Source organism: Peromyscus californicus, unplaced genomic scaffold, assembly GCF_007827085.1.
Source record: "Peromyscus californicus insignis strain IS unplaced genomic scaffold, ASM782708v3 Scaffold_12__1_contigs__length_115047231, whole genome shotgun sequence".
NCBI lineage: Eukaryota > Metazoa > Chordata > Mammalia > Rodentia > Cricetidae > Peromyscus > Peromyscus californicus.
Window position 1 is genome coordinate 107,321,634 of NW_026294413.1, and position 21,457 is coordinate 107,343,090.

A 21,457-nucleotide genomic window follows, 5' to 3' on the forward strand; every position below is an offset into this window, starting at 1 on the left:
TCCTTCGCATCTTTGTCTCCTCCTCCAGCTAGACTCCTGCTCCCTGCACAGGGTCTGCAGCGGCGGGCGCCGCAGCGAAAGCCAAGTCGTGCCCCACACGGCCGCCCGGGGCCGCACCCTCGCTCGGTGGCGGCGCGCAAAGACGCCAGCCGCGCCACGCACAGCCTGCGTCCTGCGCCCCGGCCACAGCGCATCCACGCCGCCGCGGCGGTCGCTCCGGAGCGGAGCCCGGCCGGCGGGCCGGGTCAGGGTGGGCAGCCCAGTTCGCAGCCTGCTGGAGGTGGCGGCCGCTGCAGCCCTGGCAGCGCGCACACCCCTAGGCATACGCACCAAACGCCTCCTCCCTGCGCCACGAGGATGGAGCAGCCATCCCAACCCAGGACTGGCGCAAGGTAAGGTGCAGCCGCCTGTTGCTTTACGCAGAGCGCGGGATCAGCTCCCAGTCAGGTTGCCTAGGCCATCTCTCTGGGAAGCAGAGAACGGTCACCGCAGTTCTGAGTCCTGTCAGTCCAAATCCCCGGGTCCCTTTGACACAGATCTTTGGAGAGACTCTGCCTGGAGAAGAGAAGTCGACCCTTTTCGCTCTTGTGCAACCAGGTGCCATGCAGCAGTCTGCAAACTTTTGTGACCCTCCCTGTGTGGTTCTCACCTGGTGCGGTGTCTGTTCATTTCTCTCGTGCGCCCTTCCCCCAGCTCCCCCTTCCTTAACGCATTTGCCCATTTCTCTCACTGTGTTCTTGCAGTTCGACTTTTCGCTCTCTGCAGCTCCGGTTCCAGAGACGAGGGCTTGCGATCTAGTAGTGCTTCTCCTGCCTGTCGCAGCTGGGTAGGGGCAGAGGACCAGGAGAGGAGGGACTTAAGGGAAGGCTGCTGTTACCCGGGGTCTCCATCCAGAGCGGTGGGGGTCAGACCACTCGAGTACGCCACCCCCAACTCGATAATAAAATCCTCAGAGTGGCTTTGGGTTATGGTTTTGTGCCATGGGAAATGCAAGTGTGGATCTGGGTGGGTGAAGTAAGTGGTTCTGGGAGGAAAAGGTCTCTCTTGAGGATGCGGGAGGCAGCCAGAGGGTGAGATCTACCCAAGGGTGAGGGGACGGAAAGGCTCTGCTAACGTGGGCGAAGGGACAGCCCAGCGTGGCCACTGAAGAGGATTTGGAAGAGATTGAAGTCCGGTGGGGGTGGGGGGCGCCGGCCTGGATGTGTAAATACAGGGGGAGGGGCTTAGGTACCTGGGAGGTCCCGAGGTGGGAAGCAGCTCCTGGAATTCCTGCCCCGGGGTATTTAGGAAGGCTTGCTGCTTCTGCCTAGGGTAGAAAGAGCTCCCTCCCCAGGAACAAACAAACCTCTCGGCTACATTCTGAATGCGTTGGCATCTTGGGCGGTGACTGAATGTTCAGATCGTGGACCGAGGACGCCGTTCCTGGCTCCAAGCGGACCACAGCCCCTGTCCTCTCCCGCACCCGCTCGTCTCTACACCCCTTCATCTTCGCAACCGGGTCGGTAGATCTACGCCCACCGTCTCTGACGGCACTGGGGCGTCAAGGATGTCTCCACGTCCCGGAATGGGAAGGGGACTCCTGGCCTGATCCCTAGGGGTGTATTTATGTGTGGAAAGCAAAGGGGGATCCTCAGCGCTCAGCAGATAGGCTGGGGTCCCAACCCTCCAGAGAAGAGTGCAGGGCGGAGGCTGCACCCTGAGCCACCTTCTCCTGGCTGCTTCAAGGTTTGCACCTGGGCGGAGCAAAGAAGGGAGTGGGGGAGCCCTGAGCTGGGCTGGGAAAGATCTTAGCTTAGAACTGGAGGGTGTGTGGAGAGTCGCAGCGGAAGGGGGTGTGCACAGCTCCTCCCGTGAAGGGAGACCCAGCTTTGCGACCTGGTCTCGGGGATCAGAGGTGGGTCCACCCACTTTGCAACCCCCAGATAAATCGCCCTGTTTGTTTCTGATGACTTGGTGGATGCAGGAATACTCCTTTCCACCCCAGCCATCTGGCCTTCAAGACCACTTGTGGGAAGGGGCCCATTGCAAAGAAAGGGCATCCCCTCTCTATTTATCTCCAAACTCCTCCTCTCTTCCTGAGTGGGGGACACATCACCATGTCTGAGAGAGGAGGTGCATAGCCCTCCTCGCCCTATCTCCTGTGACACTTTCGGTTGAGAGCCCTGCTTGTCTCCAGTTCCTACCTAGCCTGGTGGGGAAGCATTTGGAGGTTGTGCTGGTGTGGGGCTGTGGAAAGCTCCCAGGTTCTCCCCGCCTCAACTTCTCATGTTCTGGCTTCTAGGAGAACAACCTTCCCTAGGTTGCCCTGTGATTGCTTCTCCTATCCTGCACTAGCCAGGAGAAAGCAGGATTGGAGTCAATTTGCTTCCCTTTTTGGTCGGAGCCTTCTAGAAGAGTGGTGGACTATCAGGGCTCTAGGAGGAATTTTATGGCAGTCACTCCCATCCCCAGGCCTACCTGGAGCTGCTAGCTCTCTGCTTCAAAACAGACAGCTCTAGAGCCAGAGGAGCAAGAATGGGGATTCCCTCTACACATGCTTCTAATGCATTTCTGGGGCACAAAGGCCACACCCTCACCAGCCAGACCTGGCAGGTGACAGCATGCAGCTTCTTCTGAATTACCTGGATATCTGAGGTAGGACTCTAGATCTCAACCCCTCTGACAGGTTTCTAGATGTTTCTCACCTGTATTAGTGCTTCCCCCCTTTTCACAGAAATAGGGTGGGGTGTCTCATGTCTTGGGAACTTGGGAGAAGGCTTCAAAGCCTCACTGAGGTAGCTTCGGCCAGTGGTTGAACTGTGTGGGGGAGACTGGAGTGATAATAGTGCCTCTTAGCATTCACTGGGGTGGTGGTTCTGCATGCAGAGCCAGACATTATCCTGGGTATTGTACGTGCATGAGTTGCTTTTAGTTTGCACAATAGCCATAAAAGCTAGGTGGAGTGATTTTATATGACTATAGTTGGGAAAATCAAGTCATGGAGAATCAGTTTGCTCTTTGTCACCCAGCCAGTACATGGTAGGACTGGTTCCCCAGAGGGCAAGCTGTGGGTCCCAAACTCACAATCAGGTTTTGTAGTAAAGGCTGCCCACAGGGGAGAATGCATGAGGCCCCTTCAGTCTAAGCCCAGGGGTATACTGTGCATGCTGGCATGCTGGCCTCTCCTCCGGAATCTCTAGTGGGGACTGACATTGTATGTCTAGAGTCTCCCGGGGTGCACCAGAAGCCAGTCTAAGGAACCCCTTGTTGTTGATGATCTTCTCTTTTCAACCTGTTAGCAGATGTTTCTCTTTTAAATTCAGAGCTGGGTTTCTAAGTGTGATCTGCTTTGTGCTGTGAAGTCGGAGGCATTTGGGGTAGTAAGGGTATTCCACAGGAAAATGTCTGGGAGTTGAATGCGAATATAGCACTGTCTGGGAGCTCAGAGACCATGGTTCCTCTGCAGAGGCCAGTTGGTGCTGGCTACCACCCCTCAGTGCGCTTGTAGCATAAGTGTGGGAAGCATTGCCTTTTTACTCCTGGGCCCAGTGAACCTTCTTATGCACAAATAGATGTTTATTCCTGATGTTTTTCAGCATCTTAAAAACCCTTAGGGAAAAAGACTTCCCTATTTTAAAAAAGATAGTTTTGCTTGTTTTTCCTAAGCAACCACAAACTCAGCTCTTTGGTGGGCTGGGCAAGGAAATTGCAGTAGACTATAATCCTTCAAATCAACAAAAATTAACCAGCCATGTAAACCTTTAATGATTCTAAATAAGATTAAATGAATTCCCAGCCATTTTTGAAAGGTCTTATCAAGTTTGAGTAGTTTTGTCCTGCCCTACTCACAGTCATTTACCGAAGTAGAGAAACTGTAAAACATAAGGGGAAATCTCTTTCTGACGCAACCAAATGCCTTGATGGATTTCTCTCCTGTAGCTTCCCATTACATTAGACTTCCCTGTTAACATAATTCTAAGTGTTCTCTTGTACTTTGGACTCAAAAGCTTCTCCACTCACTGAGACACTCCCATAGCGAGCACTTCCCAGCCACCTAGGCATTCTGTTTAACCTCTAAGCAGTCTTTTGGAGTAGGATTCTAGCTTCTAGGGATAGTACATGTGTTTTCTCTGAGGTCATAGTTCCAGGATGACCTCCTCTGGAAGATAAACTAAGAAAAATCCAGCTAGAGAGTGAGAAAAGCCCATTTCTCAGCTGCACCAGGATAGCAGAAGTTAAAAGTGAACATGGACACCTGGTGGCTCTTATATCACCCCCAATTTGTTGACATACCAGCACAGAGGTCCTGGGCAGTGGCTGGTGGAGGAGAAGGTGAGGTCTGCTGGAGAAGCTCTGGGTGACAGGAACTCCAGAAGCAAGGGTATGTCACAGAGACTATCCTTGCTATCTTTTCCATCCATCCACCTCCACTTGCTACCTTTGTCTGTTGGGCAAATCCCAGGGTCTCAGGGTCTCTGGGGGCTGCATTCACTTTCTAGAGAGTTCATTAAAAATGAATCACAATTTAATGTGTGTCGGAAAGCTCATACACCTGCCACACTCTTCCAGGAGGACTGTGAGCAATCAGTTTGTCCCCCCCCCCCAAAAAACTGTCTCGGGATTAGGATACTGGTTTGGCTAAGGCAGAGCAGTAAAGAGTAAGAGCTATCCTTGAAATCCATTGTGACTACATGCCAAGAAATGGTCTCTGTTCTTTGCCACAGAGAAGAGAATCCAGAGAAGCTGGGTCAATACCCTGGTCGGCCATTTCAGTCTTTTCAGGGAGGGTGGGAATTAGCTGTGGGTCTCTGACTCCTGTGACCCATGTTCCCTCTTCTTATTCTATGGGCACCTTTGTGGTATCCTATCAAGTGGCTCAGAGGATGCCATCACAATTCTCGAAGCATCTATTTGTTTTAAATCCTATAACTGTGAGTTTGTGAACAAGAGAAAAACTGAACAACTATGAGCGTAATCACAAGAAAAATGAAGATTTCTTTCAGAATACATTGACTGCAAATGTTCATGTTCTAAATGGCGAAATTATACATTATTTTCATTTTAGGTTGATTTTTTAAAAGTAAATAATTAAGATCCAGAGTATCCAACTTAGATTTTGAATAGAAAAAGAAGTCAAAATAGATTCTAAGGAAAAGGTTTGAAGATAATTCCATAAATGAAACAAACAAAATGAAAATATCAAAATAGAACCAGAGAGGTTTTATCTTCATAAATTCTGTCTTAAACCATTATATAATATCTTAAATCATGTCCACTTTTGAGGTCTCTATGTGACTAAAAATTTATCACTGTATTCATTTTTTCTGTAGACTGTAACTCTGAACATTTTTTGATAATGCAGGGTGGACCAGGCTTTTAGATGAGAGATGGCCATCTACTTTTGTGTCCTCTTTACAAAATGTTAGAAGATTGATGCATCCCAGCTCAGCATATGACATGGCCATTTCCTGTGACAACAAAGTCTGGGCATTCTTCTCTTGAGTCATGTGACATGGCCATTTCCTATGAGAGTGAAGTCTGGAGTCTTCTCTTGAGCCTGTTTAGTAGGAAGGCCAGTACAATTCTTCAGGAATGAATAATTAAGTCTTGGAGAGAGAACCAGTCCCATAAAAGTGGACTTTCTTCTTCGTGGGATAAATGAATAGATTAGGGAAGGTTACAATGTTTATCATTTCATTCCATGCTAAGCTCCTAAGCACATTTTATGTTAATACTTGCCTAGTGAAAATATCACTACACTCTTACGCAGTTTTTATTTTAAGTGTTTTAGTGCCTTTTATTAGGAAAAGAAAATGGAAACAAATATATATCTCAAACTATTTCCAGTATCATGGAGCAAACTTGATAGTGCACTGTGTTTCCAAGGCTAGCTTTCTGATTTCCTTTCCTTTCCCCTCCCTCCCATCGCCCCTCCCTCTTTCCTGCCCTGTCTTTTTCCCTTGGGTTATTGATAGGATAAGTATTCTCTCCACTACCTTACTGGGAAAAACTTTCACAGTACATGTCTCTAGACAAGGGCAGGGCTGCGGGAACAGTGCACTGTAAGTTTTTCTAAAGCACAAGACTGCCTCTCCCCCAGTCTTCTAACCTCACCTCTGACTTAGAGGAACAGGCCTTCTCCAGGCCTGCCCTCAGGGCTTCCTGCTTGCAGTGCTTAATTAATGCACTTGGCTAGGGATTTGGGCAGGAGAAAGGTCCTGGTCTGGTCTCTGGGGTTCCATACAGTGGGGCCATTGGAATTACCCAGCAGGATGCTTTCCACCCACCTCACAAGGTAAGCTTTCATCTTCCCTGTTAGGAGTAGTGTACAGGCATTTATTGAGATGGCCAGTGTATTCTTCCTACTGTGTCTCAGAAATACCTCCCGTCAGTAAATGTGCTTTATTCCTAAATGGTATGATGGAGCCTGTCTGTGACCAAGGCTTCTGCTGCAGAGCCTAAGGAGGTGGCAAGTGGCACCAGCAGGCACAGGAGGGCCAAGTGACAGGCAGGAGTGGGAGAGAAGAGGGCTAGTCCAAGGGAAGGAGAGAGACACAGGAACTGAACCAGGCACAGGAAGGGAGTGTCAGCACAGGAGAGTGACACCCATGCCTTCTCCAAACCCGAGGACAAGGGAAAAATGAAGAGGAGACAGAAGGGGAGGTATGTGGTGAGGAACGTTAGAGAAAAGTGAGCTGAGGCACTCCTAATGCAGATCTTCTCAGAGGGCCACATTTCTTTCTTACATGCCAGAACAATTCATTACTGTCCCTCGCCTGTCCCCAGCCCTGGCCTCTTATGGCCATCTGTACCCCATTGTCCTTGGCAGATCGGATGAAGCCATGGGGGCTCTGGAATAGCATGTTTAAATGTATTGCATATATGTAAGATTGCACATAAGATTCACTTCTAGCCATTGTTGCTGCCCTCTGTGGTTCCTATGGAATGCATGTATTAATGTAACCTCTGTGGCTGGTGTAGGTGCTGCCACTCCAAAGTGGCAGTGAGTATGAGTGCTGCTGTGTGAAAAGCTTACTTGCTTTCCTTGAGCACTTTCTAGCTATCAGGAAACTTCCAGAATGCAGGCAGGTGGTGAGAGACCCATGGAAAAAGCCCAGGATCTGAAGAACTCTTAAGCTGAGGGATGGACAGTGGATTGAAATTATGGTGTGTTTCCTAAACAGATGGCTCTTATCATCCTGCACTGGGACAATGACTGAATGTCCAGCTCCTGAGATGAACAGTTTTGTTTGTTCTGACTGGTGAAACAGAACCTGCTTAGTAGAAAAACAAGTTCTTCAAGAAAACCTTTGGCTTAGAGAGTAGAGGTGAGGTCTCAGAAAACAAAATAGTTTTCAGGTGTATGTAGGTTCAGCTTTCTGACCATATGCTGGCATTGGGCTTGCTTCATGAATGTTCAGTGAGAGGACTAGCTGGGACTCAGACCCCTCAGAAGCCTCCAGCCGCATGGGCTGTAATGGTCAAGGGTGTATCTTTGTATTTCTAGTCCATGGACTAGCCTCCCCACGTGAGCTGTTTCACACTCACATATTAGCTTATGCACAAATCCAGCTGTGGTGGGCAGACATCCTGTACTCTTGCGGGTCAAGGATACCTGGAACATTTTTCGCAGCCCTAGAATTAGCAGATGGGCTATTCAAGAGTTGGGTGGGAAAGTGCCGGATATGGAAGGGTATGACAGTGGGGAAGGGTATGAATCTGGTTATTCATAAGAGGGTCTGTCCTAGGATGGCCTCATGGTCCTCCACCGGCTCTTCGCTGTTCCTTTATTCCTTGGTATCCTATAAGCACCTCTGGGCTGGGCCTTATCGGTACTGACAATTGTCCCCATTCTTGTCTCCAGCTCTGTGTTGGTAGTTTGAAGTTAATGGGGTGAGTGTTTAGACTACAAAGCAGGACACATGGCCAGAAATCTAGTTGTGAAATTTCCCTGCAACACACCACAGCCCTGCTCCCCTTTATGATCCTATTCTCAAAGGTTTTCTGCTCTCTCCATCTCTCCCTCTCCCCTCCTTGTCTCAATGTGGAGATTTTATCTACCTACCCATATGTCCTTCCATCTAGAGATAACCCAACCAAGTACCAACACCTCTCCTGCCATTTAACAGCCAACTGAGCAAGTGGGGCATCCTTCTGTCGTTAGTATGCCTCAATTTTCTCTATGTGAAATGGGTATAAAAATAGAGACATGAGAGAATTATGTGTGTAATGTGCTTTTTACACCTGGCTAATAAGGCATTGTTATTGACACCAAGCAAAGCAGTATTGATAACTGACTGTGTACTCAAGCACTGAACATGTACCTGTGAAAAGAAATTTATAGGACTGGAAATGTGGTTTCATGGTTCAGAACACTTGTTGCTCTTACAGAGGACCTGGATTCAGTTCTCAGTTACTCACATGGCAGCTCAAAACTATCCATAACTCTGGTTCTAGGGAATACAGTACTCTCTTCAGGTCCCCATGAGCACTGTGGTCGTATAATACAGAGACCTACATGCAGACAAAACACCTATACATATAAAATCAAAATTAAATAAACAAATAAAACAAGCATTAGAAAATGTCCCAGAGCCCTGAAGGAAGCTTCTTGTTTGTTCCAGGGTTGTCAAAATTGGCTTTCGAGAGCCTGAGGCAGCTGGACTGACAACAAAAGATGCTCATAGGTACCCATCCAGTAGCGCAGACAGAGGAGGCAGCACATGAGCGGGGCCCAAGGGGGCACCAGGTGAGAAGCCGATTAGGATATGGTTCTAGAGCCTGAGGTTCTAGATGAGGGGATTTAATCTGCCCGCAGCTTTGGCGAGGGGCTCCAGGGAGTAAGTTGCTGCTTCCTCTTGTCTGTTGATGTCGCCAAGCCAGGGCAGAGCTTTAGCTTTCCCAAGTCAGAAGCCCAGCCTGCTCCTGAGAGCCCCTCAGGTCTGTGGTTGATCTCAGTCAGCTAAAGTGGACACGGAAGCCTGCATGGCACTATGTGACTGTAATCTCAACCCTCAGAAGCTGAGGCAGGAGGATCTTGAGCTTGAGAATAGCTTGGGCTACGTAGTGAGGCTTTTTATTGATGCAAACAGTGAGAAAGCAAGAGAGGACACGTGTGGTGCAGGCTGTGTTCAGGCTTCCACCGCAGAGGGGAGTCTACGTTCCCAAGCCTGTTTAAAGGTGCTAAGATATGCAACTGGAATTCCTCACTTTGAATGTGATTCCGACTGCCAGTGTATGTGAGCACAGGTGAGTCCCATAAGCTCTGAGCATTACTTTTCTGCCAAATGCTTACTGTAATTCTTGTCCTCTGTACCTTACTGTGGGAGGTCCTTGGATGATGGAAATCGAGCCGGTGCAATCAGACAAGTGTTGGTATAATCCACAGGTCCCTGGGTGCTGTGACAGCTGCACACCCAGAGCAGACCCAAAATAGCACAGTCATTCAAGGGTTCCCAAATGCCCACACATGCCTCCTAAGTTCCTGCAGTGTGAAGGAGAGATCCATGGGTGTGTTTCCTGCTTTCTTCTGTGTATCACACTCCACAGAGTCTGACTTTGCTTGTTGGAAGTTTATGTCAGAGATCCAGCCAGGAGTCACACTGGTTGTGCAGCAGGGATGCAAGGCTGCAGTCGACACTGAGCTCCTCTGAGTGTGTGCAGCCAGCTCCTTCCAGGGGACAAGGGGGACTCACCTACACTCACGTGTGAGTCAGGGAGATCTCATCCTCATCTTGGCTTTGGCATCCCTTTTATCCTTTTATTTCTTTATCCTTTCTACCCCAGTCTAGTTTTGATCATGAGGGATTTCAAAGAGATGATCATACCTTACAAGAGTCTAATTATTTCTGCTTGAGGGACTGAGCTCAGTGGATACTGGCTTTGACGTTGTCAGGAGACAGACACACACCCCGCACACGTCACTAGACGCACATCACATCACTGGATTAAAAGAAGTCCGCTTTGTGAAAACTTCAGGTCTACTATTCCACCAGCCATGTTGTTGTCACAGGCAGTTTTAAAGAAGCAGGCAAGCCTTGAATGGAGGTACCTAACTCCAGGAGCTCCGTTGTTGAACTTTGACCCCACTGTTTCAGCTCTGACCTGAACTTTGGAGTTCTACTCACCCCTAGACACCCAAAGGCTAAGCCATCTTGGTCCCAAGGCCTGAAGTGTCTTTTGTCTTTGTAGACCTTCCTCAGTTGTCCTTCTGACCACTGTATGTGCTGGTCCCCAGAGGAGCCCACACACCCCTCTTCTGGGTAGATGCATGTCACACGTGACACGTAGCCTGCTCTACTGGCAGTATTGCGTGTGTTGGGCATAGAGATGGAGTAGCAAATTTTGTGTTAAGTGTGCATCATAATTCAAGCCGCTGGTGTGATGTTTTGAGATGCAGCCTTTGAAACACGGTTAGGATCAGAGGAGGTAATGAAGGCGTCCCTTGAAATGGTATTGCTTCCCCCAAGAAGAGATAGCAAACCTTTCTTCCTCTTTCACATTCAACGAAAACCATGTAAAGGCACAGTGGGAAGACATTCACTGCCATCCACACAAAGGCCATGCCAGACTTGGTTCTGCTGCATCATTTCCAGAATGGTAAGAGAAAAATTGCTGTTGTTGAAGCCACCCTACCCAATATCATCCTGAAAGGAAGTTACTATGGGCCAACTTGGGTACTCACCTGCCTCTTGATAAGTAAGAAGGTACCTGTTCCTTTATCTGGGGTAAACGACATTCTGACCTATAGTAGTAGGCTCTCAATAATCATATACTGATTGAAAGTGTGAACTCTAGTAAAGAGAATAACATTTATCCCACCTGGATAGTTTGGAAATAGTTCATCCAATGTTAAAGAATTCCTGCAATGGTAACTTGAAATAAAGATAAATTAGATTATCTTAGTGATACACACACACACATACACACACACACACACACACATACACACACACACACACACACACACACACACACACACACACACACACCACTCCAAGATGTTAATGAGCTCTGCTTTTCTTACTGGCTCACCCCATGGAGACATAATGATAGTAAAATAAATGCAGTCAGCATGCTTTCCTACTTACCCAGCATGCAGCAAGTAACTATGTCTAAGCATTAGCGATTTCATCAAGGTCTCCTAGAACTAACTCTTCTCAAAAGAGAGCTTTCAAGTTTGGATGCTGACTTGCCAAGTCCTGGTTTCCTTGAGCTAAAAGAAAGAAAAACCTCTGATCCTTCCTTTCCCAAAGGCTTAGAACCCTGGTATTGACGGGGCCTGTCCAGGTCCAGTGGTCTGGCCACGCAGCAAGTAGAATTTTCTGACAAAATGGTGGCTGTAAAATTTTCTCTTGCTGTAAGAAGTGACTCAGACACTACACGGAATTCACTCTACAAGGTTTGCTTCTTGTCAGCAGAGACCTGATTTCCTCAAGGTACTCTCCCTCGTTACCACAGCGGGTGCAGCTGAGTTCAGAACGTGTGGGTGTGGGGTTTGAAGAGTCTGACGTGCTTAGGTAACAGCATTCCAGTTGTGTAATGGAGAAAACATATTGACAATATTTAATAGTGGGCTGAATCAATCTCTCTCTCTCTCTCTCTCTCTCTCTCTCTCTCTCTCTCTCTCTCTCTCTTTTTCTCTCACTCTGTGTGTGTGTGTGCATGTGTGTGCGTGTGTGTGTGTGTGTGTGTGTGTGTGTGTGTGTGTGCGTGTGTGTGTGTGTGTGTGTGTGTGTGTGTGTGTGTGTGTGTTAAAACAGGAAAAAAAAATTCTCAAGTCAACAGTGCTGTTTTGGGCCAGGGCTTTTTCTCTCTATTGGGCAATAGTCACACTACTCAGGCCTCCAACATGAGCTTCTCCCTCTTGAAGCTGTATCAACTGTACGAGCCTCACGTTGCAGTCTGTCTGGAGGGCACTGCAGTGCTATGTGGAGTATCTGAGGGAAGTCATTTTAGTTGTAAGAGGGAAGATGAATTCACTTTTCTTCCTGAAGGTGGAAGAGTCATCTGCTTGCTGGAAAAATTGCTGATTGAGCTACTAGGAGATTGCTGTTAGCTTCCCACCCTCTAAAACCTCTCAGTCCACATCAGCTCTAGGACTTCCTCTTGGGAGCCTTTCTTTTAAAAGTCCAGTTCCTTCCTTCTCTTTCCTCTGTGCAGATAGTAATGATGATCTTCTTATCAGTTTGAGCAGAGTTGAAAGCATAAGCACGGCTATGGCCTGGGTGGAAGAGTGGATACAGTGATGGAGATACCGACCGGGTGCTCCAGTTACAGGCTGTCTAGAGCAGGGATCTAAGCCATTTTTTCTCACAGAGGATTCTTTGGCGGTCCGCTTGAACCTGTGTATAACTTCTTGATGTATCTATGAAGAGAGACAGACAGACAGAGCCCATGTAACCCAGACTGGCCTCTAACTCACAGCCCTCTCACCTCAGCCTCCTAAGTGCCAGGACTACCAGTACAAAGCACCCTGAGCATTATGCAAGACTATGCCATTACCTAATGTGTTATCAATAATTAAAAAATTATCTTAAGTTCCACACCTCAGGAAGTTCTCTTAGGCATTAGATAGATATATTTGTCTTACCTGGGCTTGACTAGTTGCCCACATGCATATCATATTGCAAGAGACAATTAATGAAGAATTAAAAATTCTGATTTGAATTTTCTATTTTTTTTTAATGTCTGCATCCTTCTGGTCTATGAATGCAGATCAAATGTGCATAGGAAAGACTAGCAGCATCACAGACACTTGCCTCTGTGTCTAAATTTAACCCCTCGAGGTAGTATAAGTTTTAATATCAGGAGGGGTTAACCACACGGTTTTAAAGCTATACTATTTTATGATTCCAGGAGCTATATTGTCCTATGTGAAGGGAAACTGTGACTTTTACTGAAGACTTCAAAGGAGCAGATAGTGGTGATGTAATCTGTGGCATGCCTTTAGCATGGAAGAGAACACCCAATTCTAGTTAGAGGTCAGTGGAAGAAAAAATCAGAAAACATCCCAGACAATTGCGAACTGGCATTGTCTCCATACAGGTGAAACCTGTACATAGATTCTAAAGTAGTATCTGTGTTTGTTAATTTAAAAATATATATATATATATATATATATACCATAATTCAACCAAAAATGTGGTTAGCTCATAATCAGTCCTGTAGGGGAGAAATACTTTTTCATTTATTCAGAACAATGTTAGGTTACCTTAACAATGGTGAAATGTTTTAAATATCCTCATCACTGTTTTCTGCTACTTTTTATCTAATATTGGAGACTGAAGTTCATGGGTCTGCACATGCCAGGCCATTACTGTGCTGGAAAGTACCCAGTCACCAATATTTATTCTTCAGCTTTTGTAGTGAGGATGGTGTTTGGAATATATATTATCTGGATGAAGGATGTTGAACGTGGAAGTGACTAGGTACTGGAGTGGGACCTGCAGCCCTCAGGTTCTTTTCCAAATGACTCACACACTGTTCCAGCTTCTCTAGCATAAACATGGCCGGCTGGACAAGGCTCAGCTCGGATTTCATTTCCGGAAGATGGCATTCCCGGAGTCAGCTGACAGACCCCTAGAGTGGCTGCCTTAGATACGGATGCTCATTACCCTCCAGCACAGTGTTCTACTATTTTTTTTAAATGCTTAGTAACAACATTCAATAATCATAAGTTTGTATATTTTTGTTTTTAGGAGACAAGGTCTCTCTGTGTAGCCCAAGCTGGCCTTGAACTCATGATCATCTTATCTCAGCCTCCTAAGTGTAGGTTTACAAATATTTTCTGTCATGCCTAGCCTTCAATATTCACATTCCATTTGGTCTTGGATAGTTGTATTGTTCAAACGAAATTCATCGTCACTTGCAATTTAGATAATTAAAATTTTTCTTAGTTAGGGTGTTTATTACTCTGATAAATACTATAACCAAAAGTAGCTTGGAGAAGAAAGGATTTATTTCAGCTAGTCATTGGAGAAACTCAAGGTAGAAACCTAGAGACAGGAACTGAAACAAGAGTCATGGAGTAATGTGCTTACTAGCTCTTATGTAACTCAGCATAACCTGCCAAGAGTTGGCACTACTCAAAATGTGCTATACCCTCCTACACCAATCATTTGTCAAGAAAATGCTCAATAAACTCACCTACTGGCCAATCTGATGGAGGTTCTGAATTCAGAGTCCCTTTTCCCAAATGACTACCTTGTATAATGTTGATAAAAACTAACCAATATACCACACTAAGCATATAAGAAGAAAACTATGAAATTTGTTTCAGCAATATGCTTATCTCAATATGTTAAAATATTTCAACAAGTAATCAAATTAAACTTTATTGAGTTTTATTCACATTGTCTCCAAGAGCTAGCCTATATTTTGACTTACACAATTCTACATGCTAAATTCTGAATTTTCATCAGAAATATTTGGTTACTTTTTACATTTTTAAAATGTATGGTTAATATATATGGTGTTGAGCCAGGTTTGCCCCTACACATTTAACATTTTTCAATAAAGGAAGAAATATTCTGAAGTTTAATTTAATCACAGTTACATATAATTAAGCATTTCTTTCTCCATCCACCCTACCCATGTTCTAAGTGCTCAGTAACCCAAGATGGTTAACAGACAGCGGAGCCTTAAGCCACATGTGGAAACCACTGGGGAGGTCCCATAAGCACATGAATGGATTAAAACAGAGGAGTAACTTGATTAAATAAGTGGTTTTTTTAAAAAACAATTCTTATATGTGGGGTTCCCTCTTTTTTTATATATCAGAAACTTAACAATCAACTTTTACAGAGAATCCTGAAAAGTTTTGGTATATGTGGTTAACCATAGTAACCATGATAGGAATGAACACAAGTAAATGCTTACTTGCACATTGTGAGCATTAGTGTCCCAGAATCAGGGATAGTTTTCCTAGGTTTATGGTCTGTACTCAGAATTTCTTTTTTAATATTCTTGTGAACCAAGTATTTTCCTCAGACCTTCCATCATCTCTTTTATATGGCCCCCAAAGGGCCTTTCCTCATGAATATCATTATTTGTATCCTGAGTACCCAGCAGTCTTTGCTTCATGGGCGTAAAGTTCAGGGATGAGTTTAGGTGGAGAGATCAAGAACAGAAATTGATGCTTCTACTCCTGTTATGAAGAAAAAGTTCATTTTCCTTCTGTGAGTCAGGCTGAAGGGTTCAGACTGTCGACGTCTTTGATTCTGAAGACATGTGCTAGAGATAGAAACCCAAGTTTTTATGTTCTCCTTCCAGCCCCGGAACTCTCCATTAAGTTATCTAAAGGATCCTCATTTTAGAACTCTGCCTTTAATTACTGCTCCTTGGAGTTCTTTTGATGGTGGCTCTTTAAGCTGCGTTCCGAAGACCTTGTTCATGAGGACAGCCTGTTTGTCAAACAGAAGTTCTGTGCCCTGCCCCAAACCAGCTAGGTCAGAATCGTTGAAGGGCCTTGTTTTGAGCAAACCCCCTTTGTGATTCTTACATCAACAATGTCAAAATAGATTGCTTTATGTAGGCTCTCAACTTCGAAATGTGGGCTTTGTTGTGTTGACATTGTTATTTTGAAGAAGGGTTCCATCATTTCACACAGGCCAGCCTCCAGTTAAAAATCCTCCCACCTCAGCTTTCTGAAAGCTGAAAGAGCTGGATTACATATGTGTACCACCATATCTGGCCTGAATTCACCAGCCCTGGTTTCTTTTCCATATTTTCTCTCCATTCCTGGAATGTGAGTCATTCTGAAGGGCCCGTAGTGTGGCGATTAGTATACTATTCAGGTCATCTAGCTATGGCACTGGGGTACCAACATATAATCTGTAAGATGTTCTCAGGAACAGAAGGCAGAGAAGCATGTGGAAAACTAAGTCTATAATATCATTATAGGTGCAGGGAATGCTGTGTTCCCTGGAAATATGAGGCTGAGAGTCATATCCAGTTTGATTAGAAGTTGGTTGAAAAGGCACAAATGGCTGAAAGGGTTCTAGGTTGGTTCAGAAAAGACTCACTTGGTTTTCTGCCAAACATGGATCTAAGAACACTGGAGACTTAAGATAAATTAAGGTCTAAAAAGGGCAGCCGAGTTTGTAAGTCACTGATCAGGGACCATGAGAGAACAGCAAAGGGCCATGGACAACATACCTGTGATAGGTGATGGGCCTAAAGTTATTCTAGACCAGCTGGGCTCAGAGGACAAGTCAGGGGACACAGAGGAAGACACCAGAGCTACCTGGAGCCTGAGAATGAGAACTACGTCCTGTGTTTTAGCAGCCCAGGTGGCAAGAAGAAACCAGAGATCTCAGCCTTGGAGTTGCACACACTGACTCAGACACCCAGGAGGAGCTTGGAGAGCTGGAGGGCCACCTCTGTGCTCACTGAACAGATAAGCTGTGGAATGGTGGCAATGCGTGTCCCACAGAGAGTGCCTTCCCAATGCAATGCTTCCAAGTCTCAGGCAGACTAATCTTACCTGGAACCCCATAGTCCAACACCAACATGGGATCCAGCACCAAGGTCAACAGAACAGAATCACCCTTGTACATACACAGGTTGATAAAGAGCCATCTTCCATACACCTAGATCATACAGCACAGAACCATTCATCACATACTCAGTTAAGCACAAAATAGAGTCATTGGTCCACAATCGAGGTCAAAGCAATAGAGAGCCACCCATCCATGCATCCACTATAATACAATGCAGAGCCCTGGACTGTATGTGGCAGAATGGAGCATGAAAAGGTTGGGGAGAGGAATGAGGTGGCACGCCAGGAGCTGGTCCCAGTGATGATGGTGCTCATGGCCCTGCCAAATACTATGTCCACAGCCCTCAGCACATGAATGGATTAAAACAGAGGAGTAACTTGATTAAATAAGTGGTTTTTTTAAAAAACAATTCTTATATGTGGGGTTCCTTCTTTTTTTATATATCAGAAACTTAACAATCAACTTTTACAGAGAATCCTGAAAAGTTTTGGTATATGTGGTTAACCATAGTAACCATGATAGGAATGAACACAAGTAAATGCTTACTATTTTGTTAAAATAACAATAATAAGCCGAGCAGTGGTGGCACACGCCTTTAATCCCAGCACTCGGGAGGCAGAGCCAGGCGGATCTCTGTGAGTTCGAGGCCAGCCTGGTCTCCAAAGTGAGTTCCAGGAAAGGCGCAAAGCTACACAGAGAAACCCTGTCTCGAAAAACAAAAAAAAAAAAAAATAATAAAATGATTATTAAATTCATGTACAAAGAATTATATTTTCCAAAAAATTAAATATGATGAGGATCTGGGCATGACTGTGCTGCATTTTTCTTCTTCCTGGTGTAACAAAGGACAGCTGGACACACATATGCTTCTGTGTTCACTAGGTATTTTTTAAAGATTTATTTAAATTGTGTTTCTGTGTATGGCAATGTGCACAAATGTTCAGGTACCTGCAGAGGCCAGAGGCATAGGATTTCCTGGAGCAGGACTTAGAGGCAGATATAAGCCACCTGAATATGGGTGGTGATAACTTAACTAGGGTCCTCTGCAAGAGCAGAACCTGCTTTGAACCCCATGTGTTCACTCTGTTATCACATCCATGTGAGGAAGATTTCAGGACCCTCCAGAATATACTTGTAAGAGAACAGACACAGCAGCAATGAAGACATGTACCACAGCATACTCACAAGGAAAAAGACAGAAGTTAGTAACCAATGGGGTGCAGAATGGAGAACAGGGAATAGTTTATGAAATGGCCTCACCAGTGAGCAGCAGAGTATCTGCAGGCTATGGGGTATGGTTTTGGGAACATTCCTTCATGGTCCTCACACCAAGCAGGTACCCTACTCCATGAAGCTGGCCTGAGATGAGAAGGGAGAGAAGGTCTAGTCTCAGAGCAGTGTGTATTTTATCTGAGCTTGCACAGGCTGGAGTCAGAGCAGTTACTAGGAGCACTCAAGTCACCCAGTAGCTATGTGATCTTTAACAACACATTCATGGTCTCTGGGCTCAGGATCCTGGATTAGTAAGTATAGGGTTTATGAATGACAAGAATTCTGACAGCTCTGAAGAGTGATCCAATAGACATGGGGATTCCATTTTTTGCCACAGTTTGTCTTAGAAGCATTTTCCTGAGGCCTTATAATCTTGACTTGAATTGGAAATGAGTAAGAAAGCAACAGTTTTTATTTCAGAGGAATGTAGGCAACAGCTGTGTGTCTCTAAAGTTGTGGTCTTGTTGGTTGAAACGCAATCCCCTTAGACCTGAAAAACTGGCACCTTCCTTTGTCCAAACTTCCTATTTTGGAAGGGAAGTGAGGGAAGCATGTGTAGCCTGGTAGCATGTGGAGGGCAGAGGGAAACCTATGAGAATCATTTTTCTCTTTCCACCATGTGGGTTCTATGGATGAACTCCAATCATTGGCCCTTTCACTCCCTGAGTCATCTCACTGGCTCCAGTGTCCATACACTAGACAATCTATTTACCAGCTAAGAATGCATAGGTATAGATTCACACCTGTGCACGCACATAGCCTAAGAAATGTAGCCATCTTCTGCTCAGTGTCCCCTAGCACAGCACCATGCTGTTTGAAGGGATTTCAAATGGGTATACTGTTGTGCATATTTATAAGTACTTTCGTAGTCATTAGAAAAATGCAGCAAGCAGTGCTAAAATCATTCGTATTTATCTTATTTTTTGTTAGGAGTTTAAGAAAAGGGAGTTTAAGAAACGAGTTCATTGGTGTTGGTACAAGTGGAATGTGACACAGGGTATCGGGTAACTGATGTGGGAGGGAAGCACTAACTTAATCGTGTTAATGAGGCTTTTGCTCTTAGGAGTTCAGAAGAGACCACGTTAGCAGGTGACCAGGTAGCTTCTGGCACCTGGAGGAGTGCGTGTGACCTTCGTTGGTTTGATAACTTCTTCTAAAATGTCCTTTTGGGGACCTGAGCGATTTCCCATTTGCTTCTGATTGATTGCTTTGGGTTCTTAGAACACTAGACTTTAACCTGGAGATAATTAGAGGAAACAAGCAGGCAAATTAAAATGAAAAGAAATTATGTAAAAACAACTGGCCCCAGATTCTACACAAATGTCAGTGTCATAAAACACATGGAAAAACCGGGCTGGAAGTATTTGATTTAAAGGAGACTGAAGAGCCATGGCCACTGAATCAGCATGTGACATTTTATGGGACCCAGATAAAAATAAAGTGCCATGAGCACATTTTGGAACTCTTAAGGATATTTGAGACATGAATTGCTTACTAGAAAACAGGACAGCTACAAATATAAATTTTAGTCTCCCTAAATGTGATACTGTCTTTGTAGATCATATTCTCAGCTTCAGAGCTTCATCCTGAAGTACTGAAGTATGGAGTGCATCCATGTCCCCAGCCAGGATCCCAATAGTTCAAAGTATACACACCCATACTAAAGGCTCACACAGGTTGTGCCCATCTATAGTTATATATATATATATATATATATATATATATATATATATATATATATATGTACATGTGTAAGTAATGCACACATGTGCATATGTATGCACATGTATACAAACGTAGATCCACAGGCATATATGTGTATAGGCATAGATATAGACATATATGCATACGCATGATCATATATATGCACATATAGATTCATACAAAAATGTATATGCAGACATGCATATTTAAGTATGTATCCAGACACATACATCCATACTTACACACTTAGAAGACAGAACAAATATGATAGAAGATGACAGTCAATCTGGAGCATTCTATTTCCATTATTGCAATCTTTCTGCTGACTTAGGCTTAAGATATTTCAAAAAGAAGCTAAAAACTATTAGATTGTTTTGAGTTTGGGATGTCTTAGACATAAATCCAAAAATCTAAAAATGCTATTGTGTAGGCCAAGGAACCAGTGTTGAGGAAATGCATAAAATTTTCCTTGAGCCACCAGAAGAACGTGTCTCCACCCTTCTGAGACCAGCCAAGGCTTTTTAGGTAATTACTCCATAGGCAAGATCTCACTACAAAGGAGAGATTAGCCCCCAAGATGGGCTCTGGTCCCTGTGGCTGAGTACAGTTGTGACTGCCTACATTCCAATGCATTCAGGCATTGCTTATTATCATCAATCAACGTCCACAGCTCAGACTCTGCTGTTGTCTATGTGGTTTTGTGAATTTGCTGTTCCTTCAGTGAATATTTGGCATGGTCACTGTGTCTTGTCTTGGGAGCTGGGGATAAGGCAGCTCATATTCTGTTTGCATTTTGTAGTTTGAGGGAGAGAAAGTAGCCAGACACATCAGTAAGTGGATGAGAGATCACAAACACCGCTACATATTTTAAAAGAATCATAAATGAGCAAGGATCAGAGGAAGTTGTCTTCTGAGGAGACCACCAGTTACCATGGTCAAGGGGAGGAACACCTGGCTCTTGTTTACATACCTTTTTCCTGAGTTCACCCTGATGTCAAAAGCCAAGAGTCATCTACAGCTCCTTGCTCTGCTAGACCAACACTGGTCTGTGTTTCAGGTCTTTGTCATATGACCACAGGTTGGAACCATCTGAAGATGACACACTTTGTCTCGTCTCTCTCTGACAGATGCACCTGTTGTCCTTGCTCCTTAGCACAGCAGCACAGGCCTGCATATCTTCAAAGATGCTGACCCCTAACCCATCAGAAATCCCATCCCTGCTCATCCTGAAAGGGAGAAGAAAGAGTTAGAGCCCCTGGAAGATGCTTCAGGAAGCCTTCCCACAGCACTCCTCAACACTGCCACCCTGGCATGCCTCTGAATTACTATCTGCTTTTGCTAATTCAATGTGACAGGTCTCTAAAGCAATTTCAGTTTGTGTCCAAGCAGGGTGGGGGAGAACAGACACTCCATTCGCCTTGTGATGCTCATCAAATCCATTTGGACTCGTTTCCTGGAGGCATTAAATATGTTTTATCTTTTCTTCAGTCACCTTTCCAGTTTGCTCCAGTAATTATATTCTATCTGCGGTGCTCGAGTTTCCCCCAGAGTGTGCAGCCCTTGATCGGACTTCAGCCAGGAGGCCACCAAGGACAAAGAATAAAAGCAATACCTCTCGGTGTTGAGGAGAATTCCAGATTTGAAACCCAGGCAAAAAGCTTGCCTCATGTGTGGAATTTGAGGAGACAGTCTGTGTAGGGTTTGCAATGTCACTCTGATTCCATGTTCGTTGTTTCTACCTGGGTGGACCATGCTGGCTCCAGATGGCAGGGCTTGGGAGAAGCAGCATGAAGTGTCATAAGATGAGTAGGACTTGATCACTGGGCCATGAACCTGGCTCAGGGCCCTTGTACGCATGCAAGTTGACACCCTCCTGCTTCATCATGATTCCTTGTCCTTAATGGTGGTCCCTCCCACCAGTCTCCCCTCCACTTCAGCAGTCTGTGTGCAGAGAACACCCCATCTCTCTGCTGTAGAGCTCCTGAATTCATGCTTCCCAC

General features: G+C 45.2%; 1 protein-coding gene across 7 annotated transcripts in view; it reads left to right on the forward strand.

Moving 5' to 3' along the window:
- Positions 1–206: 206 nt before the first annotated feature.
- Positions 207–21,457, forward strand: part of Lrrc3b (leucine rich repeat containing 3B) — an 83,797-nt gene continuing 62,546 nt past the window's right edge. The window contains exons 1-2 of one of the 7 annotated variants that reach the window (XM_052734068.1): positions 1,389–1,498; positions 2,282–2,634. The gene's annotated coding sequence lies outside the window, so the exon portion shown is untranslated. Of the gene's footprint in view, positions 393–1,386; positions 1,499–1,532; positions 1,726–1,790; positions 1,895–1,958; positions 2,635–21,457 lie in introns of those variants that run through there. The other 6 variants (XM_052734069.1, XM_052734065.1, XM_052734067.1 and 3 more) reach the window with 6 other exon arrangements.